This window comes from Carassius gibelio, chromosome B1 (assembly GCF_023724105.1).
Source record: "Carassius gibelio isolate Cgi1373 ecotype wild population from Czech Republic chromosome B1, carGib1.2-hapl.c, whole genome shotgun sequence".
Taxonomy (NCBI): domain Eukaryota; kingdom Metazoa; phylum Chordata; class Actinopteri; order Cypriniformes; family Cyprinidae; genus Carassius; species Carassius gibelio.
Genome location: NC_068396.1, coordinates 9564999 through 9584268, shown reverse-complemented (window position 1 = coordinate 9584268; position 19270 = coordinate 9564999). Strand labels below are relative to the sequence as shown.

The 19270-nt window shown below is 35.4% G+C and overlaps 1 long non-coding RNA gene across 1 annotated transcript in view; it reads left to right on the top strand.

The window, feature by feature from the left end:
- The window catches only part of LOC127948706 (uncharacterized), a 77917-nt gene extending 59053 nt beyond the window's left edge, over positions 1 to 18864 (top strand). The window contains exons 4-5 of the long non-coding RNA XR_008152159.1: positions 18228 to 18270; positions 18448 to 18864. This is a non-coding gene — a long non-coding RNA (uncharacterized LOC127948706). The remainder of the gene's footprint in view (positions 1 to 18227; positions 18271 to 18447) is intronic.
- Positions 18865 to 19270: the final 406 nt, after the last annotated feature.

The window sequence follows — 19270 nt, the reverse complement described above, 5'->3', positions numbered from 1 at the left end:
ATCCGGTTCAGACACACATAACAAGAAGAATTGAAAACATGTCAATACAACTGGAATTGCTTTCACAGCCAATAATGAATTCATACATTTCATATCCCTCATCTCAATCTGCGAGGTTTATGAAATTCTTCTCCTCTGACTGGTTCTCATTTTTAATTTATTTATCTTACTTGTCTTTCAGTTAGAAAGTTGATACAGATCTGCGAGTGTCTCTCTCCGCAGGCTGGGACCAATCAGAAAGCTGTTTTCCATTGATGTGACATGTCAACCGCCGGGGGCCAATCAGAAACCGGCTCCCTCCCCTCAGAATTGACAACTGTAAAAGGTGTTACACATATTGCTCTAATGAGGAGCCCCACTCTCGTCCTCTCTGTCCTTCAAGCTAGAGAGTGTAAGTGAGCACAGGAAACAAGGCGGAATCGAATCGTTTCATTGAATAATGCAGGGTGCTGAATCGCTAATTGCTGTTGGTCTTTTAAGCAGAATGTTCAGAGAGAGTGGACTTCTTTTAAGCCCACCATAATATATGGCTCCTTTGGGCTTCAGTATATAACAGGAAAAGAAGTGGATGGAGCGAGAGAGATAGAGAGAGAGAGAGAGAGAGAGAGAGAACTGTGCTGATGATGGAGTGTAGACAGAAACATCACTCCATCATAAGCAATAATTTCTGTCTGTTCCAGCGCCTTCAATAGCTGCCCCAATCACCGCCAAAAGCCTGCCATGACTCCTAGCATTTCCTGTCACACACTGGCTGCGTGACACTCTATAAACATCCATGCAGACAAGAGTAAACTAGCTCTTCCGCCTCTCTTTTTCGGTCTATTACTTTCTCTCTTTCTCTGTAAACACAGGAGACACTGCAAGGTCTTTGCAAGGTCAAAAAATAAGCCAAACATCCGGATGAGAGATGCCGAAAATGATCCCTCTCAACAGAAGAAGCCACATCTTGGCTTTAATATGAGAGCTTTTCTTTTCATTTCATTCGATTCGAGTAAACCCACCACACAGATATAATATTCTTACAATGCCGATAGCTGCAGGAGATGTAACCGGCAAATGCACGGGATTCATTTCTGAAACGGCTTTACGGAGTTCAGCAGAGGTAGTGCCTGGATGCTATGACAGACTTTAAGGAAGGTTCTGGGTTCAATGCAATATAATCTTTCGGCAGCATTTGTGGCAGAATAACATTAAAATCCACACTGTTTCAAAGGTGTAGCCACAAAACTTTTTACATGCTGGAGTGACAGGAGTGAAGGAATCAATTACTGATCTTGTCTGGGCAGTAGCCAATCTTGATATAGCCAGTCTTTCAAGCTTTTAAAGTTAGGGTTAGGTACTGTAAACCCATAAAAAGGTTTGCGTAAAGCACACACTGAAACCGGAAAGAAACTTTGTGAACTTTGTGTGAGGAAATTGTCCACTCTGAGCTGTTAAATTTTGCAACCAGGTTGGTGAGTTATGCTTTGAAGCGAATCAGCCCATTCATGATCAGATCTTTTGGACTGTTGTGAATTGGATCAAATGATTGATTGAAAAGATTCCACTTAAATGTATCGTTCATTAATCTGCCTTTACTATTTACTATTACTTACTACATCATAAATGCACTAGGAGGAACAAAAGTTTATGGTTACAAGAAATGTCAAGTCACCTTTATTTAACAGTACTTATTGTAACACAGCAGGTTCACAGTAAATAAACAAGAAATAACACAATAATGAAAAAAACCTTCAAATATGATATGAATTCACAAACCACTGTAAAAAAAAAAGAAGTGTGTCATTCCAGTCAAGTTGGTTCAGTATCGACGCAATAACTGTGTAAAGATACTGAATTATAAAGCAATCCAGCTATAATTCAGGTCAGTTAAATGTTTATTAAATTAATTCAGTTAACCGTGTCGTGTTGGAAAATTCATCAGTTAGAAAACAAATTTAACAAATACAAAACTTTTTTTTTTTTTTTTTTCAAAATATAATAATTTGCTTTATAATCTTATTTCATCTGTTCGTCCACCTCACCCACAGCATTGAACTGCTTCTTCATGGCCAAGAAAGATGGGGTCTGAGGCCCTACATCGATTACCGTGTACTCAGTGACCAGACGGTGAAATACGCCTTTCCCCTTCCTCTGGTTCCGGCTGCCTTGGAGGGACTACGCAGTGGGACCTTGGAGGGACCCTTGGAGGGACTACTGTATATGTATATGTATATGTATTTGTATGTGTGTATATATATATATATATATATATATGTGTATATATGTATATGTGTGTGTATATATATATGTGTGTGTGTGTGTGTGTATATATATATATATATATATATATATATATATATATATATATATATATATATATATATATATATATATGTATATATATATATATATATATATATATACACACACACACACACACATATATATATATACACACATATATATATATATATATACACACACATATACATATGTGTGTGTGTGTGTGCGTGTGTGTGTGTGTGTATATATATATATATATATATATATATGATCACCAGCAAGCTAAAACACTCTATAAACCCTTTATTAGCTTTAACAAACACATTCTATATGCAATAAATCAGACCTTTATGAATAAAATAAACACATTATTACAACGTACAATTGCACAAAAGGCTGCAAATGCTCAAGCAAAGTAATTCGTGCTGTTCATGAAGGTGCAGCTCCGTTGTGAATGTGCTCTTCTCATAAGAACGCGGTTAAACACGGGCACACACAGATTGCATGACATTATTTAACAGTAATGTTCTCATTATATTTTGACAGACTTTCCTTGAACGTTGCACTCTACTGTATTTTACTTTTTGAAGTGATTTCTATAATAATTCAAGCAATTAAAAACTGTGTGTTTCTGAAGTGTCTTTGCAGGAAATAATGCTTTATTTATCAGCTTTAATAGATCGACAAAATTTTATTATCAGTTTGATAGTGATAACATTAAAATTAACATTTATCAGCCGATACCAATATGGTGGCCGATATATTGTGCATCCATTTTTACACATTTATGGAACCCAAAACATTACTTAAAATGGCTTATGTACAGTTTCTTGTCAGTATTAAAAAATATACAGTTTACACGAAAATGAACAGTCAGCCATCATTTACTCACCCTTAAGTTGCTCAAAACCTTTATGGAGTTTCTTTCTTCTGCTAAATACAAAAGAAGATATTTTGAAGAATGTGGTGAAAGATGGTGGTAGCTTTTGACTTATAGTATTGTTTTTCCATAACGTGGGGGTCAAAACTACCAGCAGTTGTTTGTTACCAAAATTCTTCAAAAATCATCTTTTGAAGGAAAACAAAAAACGGCATGAAAAGTGAGCAAAAGGATTACATAATTTTCATTTTTGGGTGGGTTGCACTTTAACCTTAAAAGAGATATTCTGACACTTCAGTCAATGTGTTGCAGTGTTTTTGTTCTCTTTGCTCTGGTAAAGAAATAGTTATCTCTTTATTTTTGGATTGCGGATGGACCTGTTTCACCCTACTGTGTCTCCAACCCTGCCTCATTATCTCATCTCTCTTCTCACCCTCTGACACTTTTTATTTATTTCAGATCAACTTTAATTTGTGAAGATTAATCATCATCACCCCTATTGTCTGTTTGCTGACTGTCAGCAGTGTCGCCTTGAATCATGTCCCCCTCCTGCAGGGAACCTTCCTCCTCTTTCATTAGTTTAAATGGGCCTCGTGATAGACATGCTCGCAGGTCTTGGCTCCCGCTAAATTACATTTCAATATTAGCTCAATCAGTCCCTGGGTAAATATGCCATGACCCTCTGGGACGTGAGGTGGGGGGTAGCGAGCGTGCTCCTCGGACGCTTTGACAGAACTGAGCGGAACACGCACAGGAGATGGATAATTGGAAAAGGCTATGTGCTCAGTGGAAATAGTGCTTTCTTAGGACATCATTTGATTGCTTTTCAAACTTAATGTCTTCCTGTATGTCAACATTAGTCAATCTCAGAGGAAATTCACAAACCCTTTTCATTAGAATGATGGTCTTAAAATTATGACACAGCGGCTCTGATCGACAGCTTATGCATCACACATTTTTGAAGCTGCCATATACTGCTGTAATTGTTGACAGCTCTCCACTGCTGTACTTGAAACTCCGCAGGCCCATTTTAAATAGACAAGATAAATATGGCCAACTAAAAGGATCAAATTAATTATGTAATTCTAATCAGTTATTATAAGGATTGTTCACATGAACTCTGGGGTTAACAGTTGGGACAGCTAAAGGGGACGGAAGGGAGAAACATGTCCAGATGAAGTGTTTAAAAGCAACTAAAAGCTAGACACAAGGGTAGATTGAAAATAATGTGTTGTAGTTTGTGCAATGCTAAACTGGAAGCATGTAATCAAACTCTTTCAGTTGACAAGTGCCTCGTTCCTGTACGTGTCACGTAGCAGAGCTATTCCAACCACTTTTTTTCCAATCTATCAAAAAAAAGTAATTTGTCAGTCAAATATGATTTGTTATATTTTAATAAGAGTAACAAACCTTCCATTGCATTGTTACTTTGGATATTGAGATGTTTTAAAAACTAGTAAGGGTTGAAATCATAACCTCTTTTAGTGATCCATGTTATGAGCTAATACTCCTATAGACAGGAAATGTCATGTATTAACTTCAGAAACTGAAACTTATGTGTTTTTAGAGAACGATTCGTTGCCTTATCCTGAAAAACGTTTGTTTTGACCAGCATCTGATCTTATTTATATTATTAATTTCCTCTTTCCTAAGCTATTGTTTGGATGATATGCTGGTTTTAATTTGAGTGCGTATTACATTCCTATACGGCGCTGAGCAAATAGTGTTAGTGATCTTATGAAGCTCAGTTCATGGTGCTATCGCATTGCTTTAATCAGTTTAATACCCTGTTGTTTGTGCATACTCTTTTATTTGATGTAGATTCCATTGTGCGCTGTACTAATATGGACAGATGTTCATGTTGATTATCACTGAAGTCATTATAACCTGTGTTAAGCATCTGAAGAAGAGTATTAGAATGATCATATTGTGATGACGTTAATGTTGAGCTCTTGCAAATCTTTTTAATGATCTGCTGTTGTGAGCTGAGCTCAGTGCTTTATTGCTTTAAAGCCTGTTTTCAACTATAATTCCATTTTGATAATAATTTTGACCTTTGACAATAATTCTCCAAAACAGGGCCTCTAATTTGACTACTGTCTTTAGAAAAAGGGTTGTTTTTAACATTATTTCTCTCTGTGCTGCTGTTCAAACAATGACAAACCAAGGCTGTGACGGCTATTACAGCAGTTCCTAAATGCTTTCAGAATGTATAATTTTATACTGAATCTACTATATAAATATAAAATGTAATAATATACATAGTACTATAGTGAATTGTTTCATAAAATGAATTATTTCATTTTGTGAGAGAAAGAGAGCTTAAAAGTCACGCTGCCTTTGGCTTATTCAAGTCTTGTGAGATTAAACCTCTGGAGAAAACCTAAGCCAGTAAAATGGCCTTTAAATTTAATTGAGGTCACTGCAGCACCATAACAACGCTTGCTGGTAATAAAGCAGGGCTGTATTAGTGTATTGTTTTATTAATAACTCTGGCTGTAAAATTATATAACTCAGGCAAAGCGTTGAACAGTCTGCTATGAGGAAAAACAAAAAGTTTACTCTGGATGTAGAGCAGAAAGATTTCCGGCAATTGATATGAGATGATTATCATATAAGATTATTTGTTGGATTTTTTTTTTATTAATCTTTTTATTATTATTATTTTTTTTATAATAGCAAAAGAGAAAAACCAATTGTAATCCATCCATTTCAATAATCATTTAAGGCTTGAAGAACACTTACCTGCTTTCACTTCAGAAGATTCACTCTGTACTTGTTTATCTGAAAGCAGGGATAAGGCCTTAAAACTTTAAGTGAATTAGTGTTGTAATTCTTATTTGTTTTGCAGAACAAGTGGATCAGTGTTTCCACATTCTGTATATGTTAGCTGGTAACAGCTTATGTGTATAGTCTTGCACCGTAAAAAGAAAAAATAAAGAAAAACACTTTTACTGTTTAGCTCACCAGCTGTGGTGACTCGATATTAGAAAATGTAACACAAAACACCCTAAAGTAATTTACTGATAGCAAAAATAAGAAGAAACAAAACTCAAAACAAAAATCTCAATACAATAGAGATGTTTTATGTCATGCAGGCATTTATGTGACAGTGTCTTTTTTTAATATTTCTTACCATAAATTAAATAATTTAGTTTTTACTTGCAAAAACCATACACATGACAGCATTTACAGTAAATTGCATGTGATGTTAGCCCATTTACAGTTTTCACTGTAGGTAACTTGCAGTAAACCAATAGATGTTTTATTTTTATTTTTTATTTTTTTATGCAGTCTGAATTTTCTGTTAAATTGCAAATATTGTATACATTTCTGAATTTAATGTTATTTTTAAATACTGTACATTACTGTAGTTCCTCTATAGGCTACTGAATGCAAATACAATTTTGGCACGGTTGCCCAAAAGCAAACAAACAAACAAAAAAGTTAAAAAAAATGAAGGTTGAGGAACCTGACTCCCCATCTTCTCATTGGATGTGCGTTTAGAGAGAGATGCATCTCAAGAATTACATAATGAAAGACTTTTTGTTTTTCGATTTAAATAATTTAGTTTTAAAATAGTATTTTAAAGCATTATATAGATGTATTTATCATGTCAGAGAATTATGTATACTCTTACCTTTATGAGCAAAAATGACGGCGTACTGGTAGTTTCCACTGTTATATAAAAAGGGGGATGTACCTAACAGCCCTCATTTATCTAGGGAAAAAATAATAATAATAATACTGTGAAATGCATGAAGTATTTTATGTCTGTTTTTTTTTTTTTTTTTTTTTTTTTTTAAGCAATTCGTGTTTGTTTAAGATGGCTAAATTGATCAAACATAATGTTCAACTCACTGTCTGCCTCTGCAGCTTGGTCATTCCTTTAAAAAACAATAAACTTGAATTTTACAAACATAAAATATTCAAAAAACATATTTCTAAATTAACTTAATAAAGAAACAAAAAGAAGTATGACCACTTTGCCATTTAAAAAAAAAAAAAAAAAAAAAAAAAAAAAATGTATTATTTTAATAGCTTTGTTATAGGAAAAAAAAGAGAAAAAAGTCACGGTATACAGTCAGAGTTCGGCCGAGAATTCTCTTAAGCTGTTGGACAAGTGCCGGGCCAATGCAGGGTCTATTCGTTTTCCTTTGTTTCAAGTTTCCCCCAGCTCTGTGGCCCCCCAAACTGCCCAGGCTTATATGCACCTGCACACCCTGCATGCCTTGAAGCTACACCACTGCCTCTATTTCAAACCTACCTCAAACGCGTAGTTTTCTACAAAGTCCCTCCTTCCGACAAGCACAGTCTGTTCTGATTGGCCAGCTGACCCAGTGCATTGTGATTGGTCGGACACCCCAAGCATGCGTCGGAATAAGTTTCAACATAATTGTAAAAACATCAAATATAATGTCATTAGTTTTACCATCAGTTAAATCCTGAAAGGGGAACAGAGTCACATGACAGACACTGTGATGATGTTCATATGTATTTATAGTACACAAGCCACGATTATTAAAGCTAACTCCACGTTTATGTGACCCTGTCTGTCTCTCTGTCTGTCTTTCTGTCTCTCTCACGCACACACACACACACACAAACAAAGTGATACTCTACATGGCGCAAAACTCTTGGCGGCATCAACACTGCTGCGGTTCCAGACACCATGCCTTTTTTCTTTGCATGAACATTTGGGCGGCATTACACAAATATTTCCACATTGAAACATAGACATGTGGGGGGCGTGTTTAAATTAGACATTTAGCCCAATCTGGAAAACCCCTTTCTTTCAGATAGAATAAATCCTTTTGTAAATCCTTTTGAGCTTTGTAACTCTGCTGATCTTACATGCACAAATAGCTACATAACACACTAAAGTAAAGGAAAAATAGAAATAGCATCATGTGACCCCTTTAAATGGCTATTGGTTTATTTATATTTTTTTGCATTATATTATATTATATTATATTATATTATATTATATTATATTATATTATATTATATTATATTATATTATATTATATTATTATATATTTCCTGGGACCTTTTTTTTTTTACACTTGAGCAGTATCTTCAGTTAATTAGCACTGATTTTTTTAGCACATTTATTCATAGATGACAAAGAAACAAGCTAATAAGAGTTGTGACACTTTTTGAGAGCAGTGAAATGCAATGGTTCTGTGGTCCTCTCATTAATGCTTGTAAAGATGAAGGTTTGCTCATACTGTAGGTGAATTCACGCCTGAGCTTCAGTGATTAGATTCCACCTTACAAAGACTCCAAATTACTTTAGTTAAATGCCTCATCTAAATTTGACATATAAACAAATTAGTCATCAAGAAGGTTTTTCTCTGTCAGCAGTTACTGATACTGTGAAATTAAAGTAGATAAGTATAGTAACTTTATTCTGTGTCTACTTTTCAGTGTATGATATTGGCTATATTTAAAAGAAAAGAGAGAAAGCTAAAAATTTACATTATGCTGAAATACATATGATTCCAATGTGCTACATGGAGTGTCTGGATATGACTGGGTGCATGCTAATTTTTAGCTGACGCTTTTATCCAAGGCGAATTACAATTGCTATATATGTCAGAGGTCGCATGCCTCTGGAGCAACTAGGGGTTAAGTGTCTTGCTCAGGGACACATTGGTGTCTCACAGTGGATTCGACCCTGGGTCTCTCACACCAAAGGCATGTGTCTTATCCACTGCGCCAACACCACCAAATTTTTTTTTTCTCTACTTGTCGTAAATGTATTTTTTCACTATTGTGGAGCACTTGTCTTAAAGAGCAGGTCACATGGTTTTTGAAAGATATCTAATTTGCAGTTTATAGCGTAGCTATCCTTAAATGAAAACAATGTGCAAAGTTGACAATCAAAAAAGTAAATGATAAAGATACTGTCTCTTGAAAGAGAGAGTCGATTCTGAATTGCCTTAATGAGTCATTATATTTTCATCGGTATACGTCACTGGGTAACACATTTGCATAGTCCCTGCCTGCCCCACGAAATGCAAACCGAGTCTGACCAGCCCACAAACACTTCCTCTAGTTAGTGTGTTCATGTTGAAAAGACGCTGTGTTCAGTGATACCCCAGAAATGCAATTTGTTGTACAACTTTTTGTTGTGTCATTTTATCAAGGACTTTTATTTTTGTAGCACACAGACTTTATACTCATAGTGAAATTGCTGTTTATTTTGCTGCACCGGCAGTTATAGGGTTAATGCGGGAGAGATGAGCGAGTTAGTTAGGCTTGTGCTCCTGTGATACAGCTGTTCTGTGTTCTGATTAAAAGTTAAAACAGAGCGTCTTTTGTCTGTCGTTCTTTATACATTACAGTAGAGCGGCACATGGCTTATGTACCCACCATTATTGTTTTAAGTGTTCACAGTTTAGCAGCTATGCTTTAGCTGTGGGCACGATTCACTTGCATAAGTGTTTTTGTATTTTATGTCATTATTATTATTATTAAAGGTGCTTTGTCAATGGGGACACTCACTAACTTGCTCAAGGACTCCTCTCTGTGCCAATCACAATAGGCTTGGCCGGCTGAAAAATCAGAGCAGAGTAGGTTTATTGAAAGGAGGGCTTTGCTCCAAACTTGCTTGGAATTAATCGTTTTAAAATCATTGGCAAATGACTCTAATATTAAATGTATATTCTGAGAAAATTACTCTTTTCTGACCTTAGATCCATTTAAACCTGTTTTAGGGGACTCCAGCACAATATTAGGACACTTTTAAATACCATATAACCTGCTGTTTAATAGTGTTCAACTGATTTTGCAGCCAGTTCATTGCTGATGGACTTCACTTTTTGGTTTTGCTGGTTTCAGTGGAGCTGTCCTGCCTGGGCCAACAAATCTCAATCTTTCACAAGACAACCTACATCCTACATCTGCTTTTCATTCTGTTACATTATTTCTAAGCACCGGTGTATCCCGCCTCCTTTTGTGAGATAAATCCCCTCCTCCTCTATGGGAGAAAAAAACTGTTTTGTAGCAGCTGCCTGCATATTATATAGAAGGATTAGCATAATTTTACACAGATTTCCTCTGGCTCAGCTTCAGATCTGCACACAAATCCGACTAGATGTGAAGTACTTCCTTCCACCTCCCTCTATGTCATCCTGTTTTCTCTGTCTGACCTCTCTGTCTGTCTGTCAGACTATCCTACAGTTTTTCCTTCCCAGATACAGTAAGATCTTTCAGAGGTGAGGCTAATGTCACTGTGAGGACCATAGGAGAGGTGTGAATCAATACCAAAGACTGCATTCAAGAAGTGCATATACCTCAAACACTGTGTGATACAGTACTTAAGATTCAAGAGACTTTGTTCGGAGTCATTTTGAATTTAAAGTAGATTCAGTCGCATGGTAAAAGCAAGAATAACCACATACAGCTAGTAATATAGACATTTGGAGTGAATCTCTAACCAAATACAAACTTATTTAGAATTTATTGATATGTTACCAGGGTCCCAAGTAAGCTCTTTAAAGGGGTCATATGATGCAATTTAAAATTGTTTCAAGCTCTTGTTGCATAAAGAAGATCTGTAAAGTTTCAAGACTAAAGTCTCAAATCCAAAGAGATATTCTTTATAAAAGTGTCAAGCACTCCTAAAACGGCTTTTTCTAGCGCCCCCACATGTCTGCGTCATGATGTGGGAAGATTTGCATAACACCATCAAAATGTTTACGCAAAGAAAGAAGGCGTAACTTTTATTCTCGCTGTTGCCACCATCGCCATGTCATGGAGTCGCTGAGTGTTTAGTTGTGAAAGCGAAGCCACTTCGTTTGGCCTTCCAAAAAAGGACACAACTAGAAAGTTTTCAAGTTGTATTTACAACAATGCTCCAGAACAGTTCAACCCAAATATTAAAATGTGTGCAGCGCACTGTACTGTTTCCTGGAAGAGTAGCCTACAACACCGGTTTCTATAAAGTGGGTCAGTATCAAGGACAGTCTGGCACTTCTGACTTAGTCTGTAAGTATGTTTACACATTTAAAGGATTTGCCACTGATGATTCAAACGCGAGTTTTGAGCAGTGTAGAGTAGCACTTGTTGTTTGTTTTTTCACAATTGCAGACATGGTTTTATGTTTATGCAGGGCGATAAGCCAAGCAACGCGTAAAAAAAAGTCATTATAATCAGTAATTATGTGTCCACTGGATGCTGCAAATGCCTCGTTTATTATGAGTTTTATTGGTTTTGTCTCCTCTAGCCGGGACTCGGCATCACAGTACAGTATGTTAAGGGCCGTAACATTTCCATCACATGTTTGAGGAATTCAGCCAATCACAATGCACTGGATAGCTGGCTTTTCAGAACGATGAGCTTTGTAAAAATGGACACATTTCAGAAAGGTGGGGCATAGAGGAGCAACAATAATGTACATTATATGAAAAAAGTGCATATATATATAAATGATAATTTTTGCCATTTTTTTTTTTTTTTTTTGTCAGGAGTATGACAGCAGCCAGTGCTCCACACAGAGATCTGATCTCATCATCATCCAGTCTGTCTGGAATAACATGAAGAAACAGAACAAACTAAGACAGACAATCCAGAATAACTGTGGCAATGTCTCCAAAATGCTTCAAGAAATCTGCAAAGAATACATGAAGTATAATATAATATTAACAACATGTACTTACTGTATGATTAGGGTTAGGTTTAGTGTTAGTTACATGTATTTATTCATAATTTACTGTCATTACTAGGGCTGAAATGATTCCGCGAGTAACTCGATTACAAAAAATGATCGAGGCAAATTCCTCTGCCTCGAAGGCTCTTTTGATTTATTTTAAATCTCACGTTTGAATTGAGGGCGCGAGCAAACATAAAGAGTACATTGTGGCATGTCTCTATTGCAAGATAGAGCTGGCATACCACAACGAGGGCCCTATGATTTCCGGGATGCAGAAAATGCGGAGGGAATCGCGGAATCCAGTCATAAAAACGAAATTTACAGTTTAACGCGGAATGGCACTGAATTTGCCAAATTTTGAATGAATTAATCCAAAATAGGTCATTGCACTTACATCAAATCACGATATGGACTAACATCTGTACATATTAAGCTGGAACAGTCTATTTAAATATGAATCCTGCATGTTCTGCGTGTCTCTGTTAATGAATGGAGCAGAAGCGCGTCTTCCTTTATCACACACACTGAAGCGCGTGTGACGCTCGCGGTGATTTCAGCGTCTTTCCTCTCACTCAATAAAAACGTGAAAACGTGAGGAACATCTCCAGAACTGATCTGACAGTCACTTCATGAGCATTTGACCATTTGATTTGAGTAAAACTAGCGTCACATCACATACACAGAACTGTAAAGGTACGTCAACCCGTCAAAATAAAAGTTCGGTTAAAGACTATTGTTCAGCAGAATGTACATAGCCTACCACTAAAAAAAAAAACAAAAAAATCTAACATGTCTTCCATGTTTTATTTTTAATAGTAAATCCCCTTTGTTTACCAAAAAGTTAAGTTTGCTTAATTTTCAATAATTAAAAGATACATTTAATTAATGTTTTATGTGTTTAATGTTTAATGTGCATCTCAGAAAATGCTTTATTTAAAACCCCAACTGAATGGCACTTAAATGCACTTGATTCATCTGTCAACTTTATTGTCATTGTTCACAGTACAAGTACAGACAGAGAAACAATGGGTAATAATTAAATGATTATTTTTGATGTATGCATTGCATTCAATGCATTAAAAAAAAAAAAAATCTAAAAAAGGAAATTAATTTGTCCATTTTAAGAGACCCAGGAGTCTTATTTTCTCTTGCATAATTAATACTGCACTTTAAGCAAAAACACATTTTATCCAATTACTCGATTAATCGATGGAATTTTTGGTAGAATACTCGATTACTAAAATATTTGATAGCTACAGCCCTAGTCATTACTATAATAAGTAGGTGTAATTATATAACAAGGACACTGTGAAATAAAGTGTTATCCAAGATAATTTTGTTATATCCTATATCAAGATTTAAAAGTTGTCATACAGTTATGTAATATTTTGGCTGTTCTGTACCGTATTTTCCGGACTTTGTCACACTTTTTTTTCATAGTTTGGCTGGTCCTGCTACTTATAGTCAGGTGCGACTTATTTATCAAAATTAATTTGACATGAACCAAGAGACTTGAACTAAGTGAAATAAACCAAGAGAAAACATTACCGTCTACAGCCGCAAGAGGGCGCTCTATGCTGCTCAGTGCTCCTGTAGTCTACACTGAAAACATAGAGTGCCCTCTCGCGGCTGTAGACGGTAATGTTTTCTCTCGGTGCTTGGTTCTAAATAAATGCGACTTATAGTCCAGTGCAACTTGTATATGTTTTTTCCTCATCGTGAAGTATTTTTTGACAGATGCGACTTATACTCAGGTGCAACTTATAGTCTGAAAAATACAGTATATGTACTTAATATTTAGGACAAAATCTTTCGTTTGGATGTCCGTAAGAAGGTTTGTTGCTGGTCATTTGCATGAGCATCACTTAAATCATACTAGAAAGAAATCCAAAGTTACATGCAGAATTACTGAATTAATGTAATTCAGTAAGAATTAATTATTACTGAATTAAGAATGACATACCAATTTAACAATTTAACATACCAAATATGTATACATACCATACCAATACCATACCAAAGATGAATGTTTCACAAACTGCAAATTCTAGAATGGATCAATTTGGTTATAATGTGCTGTAACATATCTTTTATTTAACTCATATTTCAATATCACTCTCTAAATCTCTAGCATTTTTTTTCTCTCCTGAGCCTCAGACCAGACCCAGAAGATTCTGTGCTGTCTATTAAATCTGAAGGGCTGGAATTTTGGATCAATACAGATTAAGAAACGAAACGTAACACCATGGCACTGACCGATATCTGTCCTCTCCTGCAGTAGTTCTGATATTACTTGTATACTATGTAATATCCATAAATCACAGAAATGTATAAATCCTGAAAGAAAGCCAAGGAAAAACCCTTCCGACTGCAACTCCCGTGGGCTTCTATGGGAGATTAGAATGGAAATCTCTTTTATATGAGTCTTTCTCTTTCTCTCTGTGTGGATGTGTGTGCATGTGGTGATTGCGGTTGGCATTTGTTCAGGTCGGGTGAGGAGAGGTGCGGTTAAGATGGCCACCCTTGAGGCAGGCAGGGTGACACTATTACTGGGTGAGATTGTGTTCTATTCTCCTGTGATGGCCGTACAGCCCACGGGTCTGTTTGGAGTTTGACCCGAGTCCATGCTGGCGTGAAGGGAAGCAGTGTGAGCTAAAAGGAAGATTACGTTCAGTCTCTCACACCTACGATTGGGTGTTCATTCAATAACGCACCTCACTTAATGTCTGAATTCACTACTTTTTTTTAAACAGTTGAATCCAGGTACAGAATTTTTGTATTACTTCAGTATTACAGTCTAATATATAAGAAACTCTGTAACACTTTAGTATAGGGACCAATTCTTGTTGCTTATTAGTACATATATTATTAAAATACTGTACTTTATAAATCACATATTCTGCATGACCATATTGTACATCCTTGCCAGATACATAAATTTAGCAATCACCTTACTAACTAATAATAAGCAGCAAATTAGAAATATATATTGAGGCAACAGTTGTAGTCTTTGGTTTGTTAATGGCGATAATAATATCTTACAATAACTTACAATAAAGTGTGACTGAAGCTACTTTCAGTTATAAAGATTTTTAACCTTTGTGTGATTTCCTTATATTGTGCCAGCAGTTTTTTTTTTTTTTTTCTTTTCTTTTCTTTTTTTTAGAACTGCATTTGGGTTTTACTTTATTTTTGAAGTATGGTGACATAATGACCTATCATATAAGGTGTGATTTAACTACTATTTTGGAGTAGTTTTTGGATCAGGACTGCACCCATAAAGCTTTCTATGAGGTTAGGGGTTGTGGACCAGTGATCCATCCAGGCATTGCTTTATCTACAAAACATAACCATGATACTGCCTTAGAATCTGGGCTAAATCAAGGTTTGAAGCTAGCAGAATTTTGTTAGATACTGTTTTGGAACAGCCTCCACATTGGTAATGCACCTGTGATGGCGAAAACCTGCTGTAGGCAGCTTTGGAACAGAATCTGTGTGTGCTGTTGGTACTCAGTGCCCTCTTGATGGTAATTCTTACAGATTTGTTGGGAATATTGTGATAATTTAAAGGTATTTTATCTGAAAGTGTTACTTATTTTCTATTAATATGCATGTCCCACTTATTCTAATTTGAGATGTACATCTGTTGGCTTTTAAATAATTTTAGAAGAATGTCAAATCAAATTGAAATCTGCTTTTATGAGATCACAGCGTGTAAATTCATATTTTAAGTGCTGTAAGTGGGTGGTTGTCATGAATGTGTTTCTCCCACTTAATTAGGAGTAAATGCAAATCCAGAGGTGAGAAAAAAAAAAAATCTAAATGTAAAAATAGTGGATGTACCACAGTGTCTGGACAAGTTCTTATGTTATTTTGCACTGTAAGTGGATGCAGTTCTTGTCAGCATGCACAATGTATGTTCCAGCATGTGAAAAGATGAAAGGTTCAGTGCTGTAAATCTATCTTTCAGAACTCTTTTCAGAACAAAAGTGAATTTTGTATTTTGTCTGATACACCACACAGTTGTTTCTGTGCAGTTTCTAAGAGTAAGACTAGTAATGTATCTATTTAAAAGTAGTTTCATATCAATAGCAATCACACTTTTCTTGATGTTTTGAAATCAAAAATGCATTGTACTGTGATGCACTGTTACTTTCAGAGCTCAAAAGCCCTTCCCATTTCAAGAACACTAAACCAAGGCGAAAAAAAAAACTAAAACTGATGTCTAAAACCGATAGATATACTGTAATGTCAGAAATCAAATTAACACGCTAACTTAATTTTTGTCTTCACTGGCTAACTTACAAATGCTACCATATTATAAAAGGTGACCAGATGCTCCATTTTTGGTAGTCTGTCCCTGACACTAGCTTTTCTTAAAATGTTTTGTTTTATACATTTTAAAAATAGTTAAGAAAAAGTGAAATTGTGTAATTTGGCAGTAAAGGCATAGCAGCCTACAGGTAACACTATAAATGTGCAGTGTTTGCTATAATAGCTTCTAGTCATGTTATAATTTGTATTTTACTAACTGTACATTTGCTATTTAAAAAAGTGGTACTCTCCTTTCATTCTTTAATTCATAGGTAACATTTTGGAAATTTTAGAAATGAACATCTGAAATGTAAATGTGACCCTTCCCATGAACCCTCCCCCTGCTCTTTTTTAAATACACTGTTTACTACAAAAAAAAAATAATCATCTTATATTAATTTGTAGAACCTTTTGTTAGAATATAATTTTTAATACTGACTGAGTAAGGCCATGTCAAAGATTGAAATCATAGTGAAATTGATGGTTAAAAAAAATCTAACTTTGATGCTTATCTCATATTTAGATTGAAACTTTAGTCTGGATTTTACGGACAGGGTCACAAATGTGTTAGTGTTCTAGTTAGTGTCAGGTGAAGAGATACATTGTTACACAAAATGAGCAATGATAGTTGCAGTCTTTCCTAAATGTACACTTCATGAATTTGTACCCATAACAACTAGGTTTCAGCTCCCAACCAGACGCCTCATTAAAACGGTCACATCAGATGCAAACTCTCTCACATCTCCATCCCTTCTTTCTGGGAGCCTGACCTCGATTTCTGAATCTGTAGTCCTCACTTTTCCAACTCTGTGAAACCCTGCCTTTGAACATTTGGGGATTCGTGTCTTGCTGTCTCCTAATCTAATCCTATTAAACTTGCAGGTGCCTTTTTGTCCCTCTACGGACCCTGTCCTTCTTCTCTTTCACTCTCTTTAGTGTCACTAATTGAGAAATGGCTGCTGGCTCCTAGGCAAGCATGAAGACCTAGAACATTCCATCTTGATTAAGGGACACTGCAGAAGCAAAAGAGATTCACATCGAGTTCTTTCTTCCTCTTTACTCCTATTCTTAATTCAAGTGTATCATTATTATTTAATTAGTTAATGTTTTGATTTTATTATATACGGGTACGTGTGTGTGTGTGTTTATTATGTAATAGGTAAAAATGCTTAAGACACACACACATGTGACCATGGACCATGGATTGGTAGCAATAGCCAAAAATGTTCGATTATCAGGTCAGGGCAGTTCCATGATGATATTTTGCTCGCTCTCTCTCTCTCTCTCTCTCTCTCTCTCTCTCTCTCTCTCTCTCTATATATATATATATATATATATATATATTCCCTATTATCTGAGGTCCACAAAAATGTGCATTATAAAGTAAATGTTCTAAACAATACATGAGCTTGAATGTTTTAAAGGACTCCATCTGTCCATTCGAATCATTCCCATTGTCTTTTACATCCCAGCCTGTCTCTTGGCTGTCTTCTTCCGCTTTAATGATAACTGCGCCATTCTTTTTCATCCTGCTCTTCTTCATCTTCCTTCTCTTTGCGCTTCTGACAATCGGTGAAGATGACAATGCCTGCTGAATTTTGAGTGTTTTTGTATCATTGTGAGAACTGACTGCCTGCTTTTGTAGAGAAGACCTTTCTAGTGCCTTTAAAAAGTCTTTGTAGAGCCCTTTTGTGGAAGACTAATGCATCGACTCATTTGCATATGTGTTTGTAATTTACCTTGTGTTGTCAACAAATCATTGAAAGTATGTAGTAATTGACACAGCATGTTGTGCATCTACTGTACATAATATACAGTATGTGCTGCTGTGTGATCATATTTATGCTAAAAATACCTGAGTTTTGTATATTTAAAGCTTTTTATGTCATCCGATGATCTTGAATAGCACAATTTTGTCCAATGACACACTACTCTGCTGATAAAATTAGTCTTATCCCACAAATAACACGATCATTGGAGCATTGGTGCTGTACAAACTAAAGAGCACTTGAATGAGCGGGGCCTTGAATTAATATTACTACAAATGTGTTTTTTTGTTTTTGTTTTTTTCTTTTTACTGGGTTGAATATTTCTTTCCTTACTTTCCAGATCCAAGTGCCCATTAGAAGCAGGAGGTGAGAGTTATAAGTAGGTATGTTCCTTTTATTTCAATGTAATTTAGAGCGTAAGAGCATTGCTAGAACACTAGTTATTCTTACAGATTGTCCTTCAAAAGTCATGCATCACTGTGCACCTCACATAGAAGCTCTTAGTATTCAAGGAGAGAGAATGTATGTCATTGTATGAATGTGTTAATATCTTGTGCCAGGTCTATGGAAGTGTCCATGGCATGTAAAGGAATGCACATTACAGGGAAGTAACGACCAAAGGCTTTGAGCAATTTGGATTTCAAGGGCCAAATTATTATGCCTGGCCTCCAACAATCCTGAATATGTGATTTGTGGCCTAGATCTTGCTACGCATTTGATATACTGTAGATGAGTTCATCTGCATGTACACAAGAGTGTGAGTGGACATGTTTGCTTTTATTATTCATATATGTCTTTGGTTTAAGCCTGATATTTGTTCTTCTCTGTAGACTGTGACTTTCACCAATCTGTATTTTCAAGCATAACTTATTTGAAGCGTAGAGAGGATCAGAATTATTTGTACATTAAAATTTTACATTTAAGCACTTGGCTGACGCTTTTATCCAAGGTATATATTTAATAATTTAATGTATTCTCTTTATGCCTTCAATATAACCAATGGTTGTGTTGCTAATTCTAGTCTCTACGTTTTTGTCTGTACTTTCTGTTAGAAATAATAATCTAATAATACCAAGGAATTGTAACATTTGGGGGTTTTAACTTAAAAATAAAATGTTTCTGGATAAACACATTTGCAAGTACATATTGGATAATAATACTGCCATACATGTGTGTGTGTGTGTGTGTGTGTGTGTGTGTGTGTGTGTGTGTGTGTATATATATATATATATATATATATATATATATATATATATATATATATATATATATATATATATATTAGTATTTTAGATCTAATGAACAACAAGTACACTATTAAAAAAATAATAATAATACTATAGATATTTGTAATGTTTACCTTTCATTTGAGGTTTAGAAATT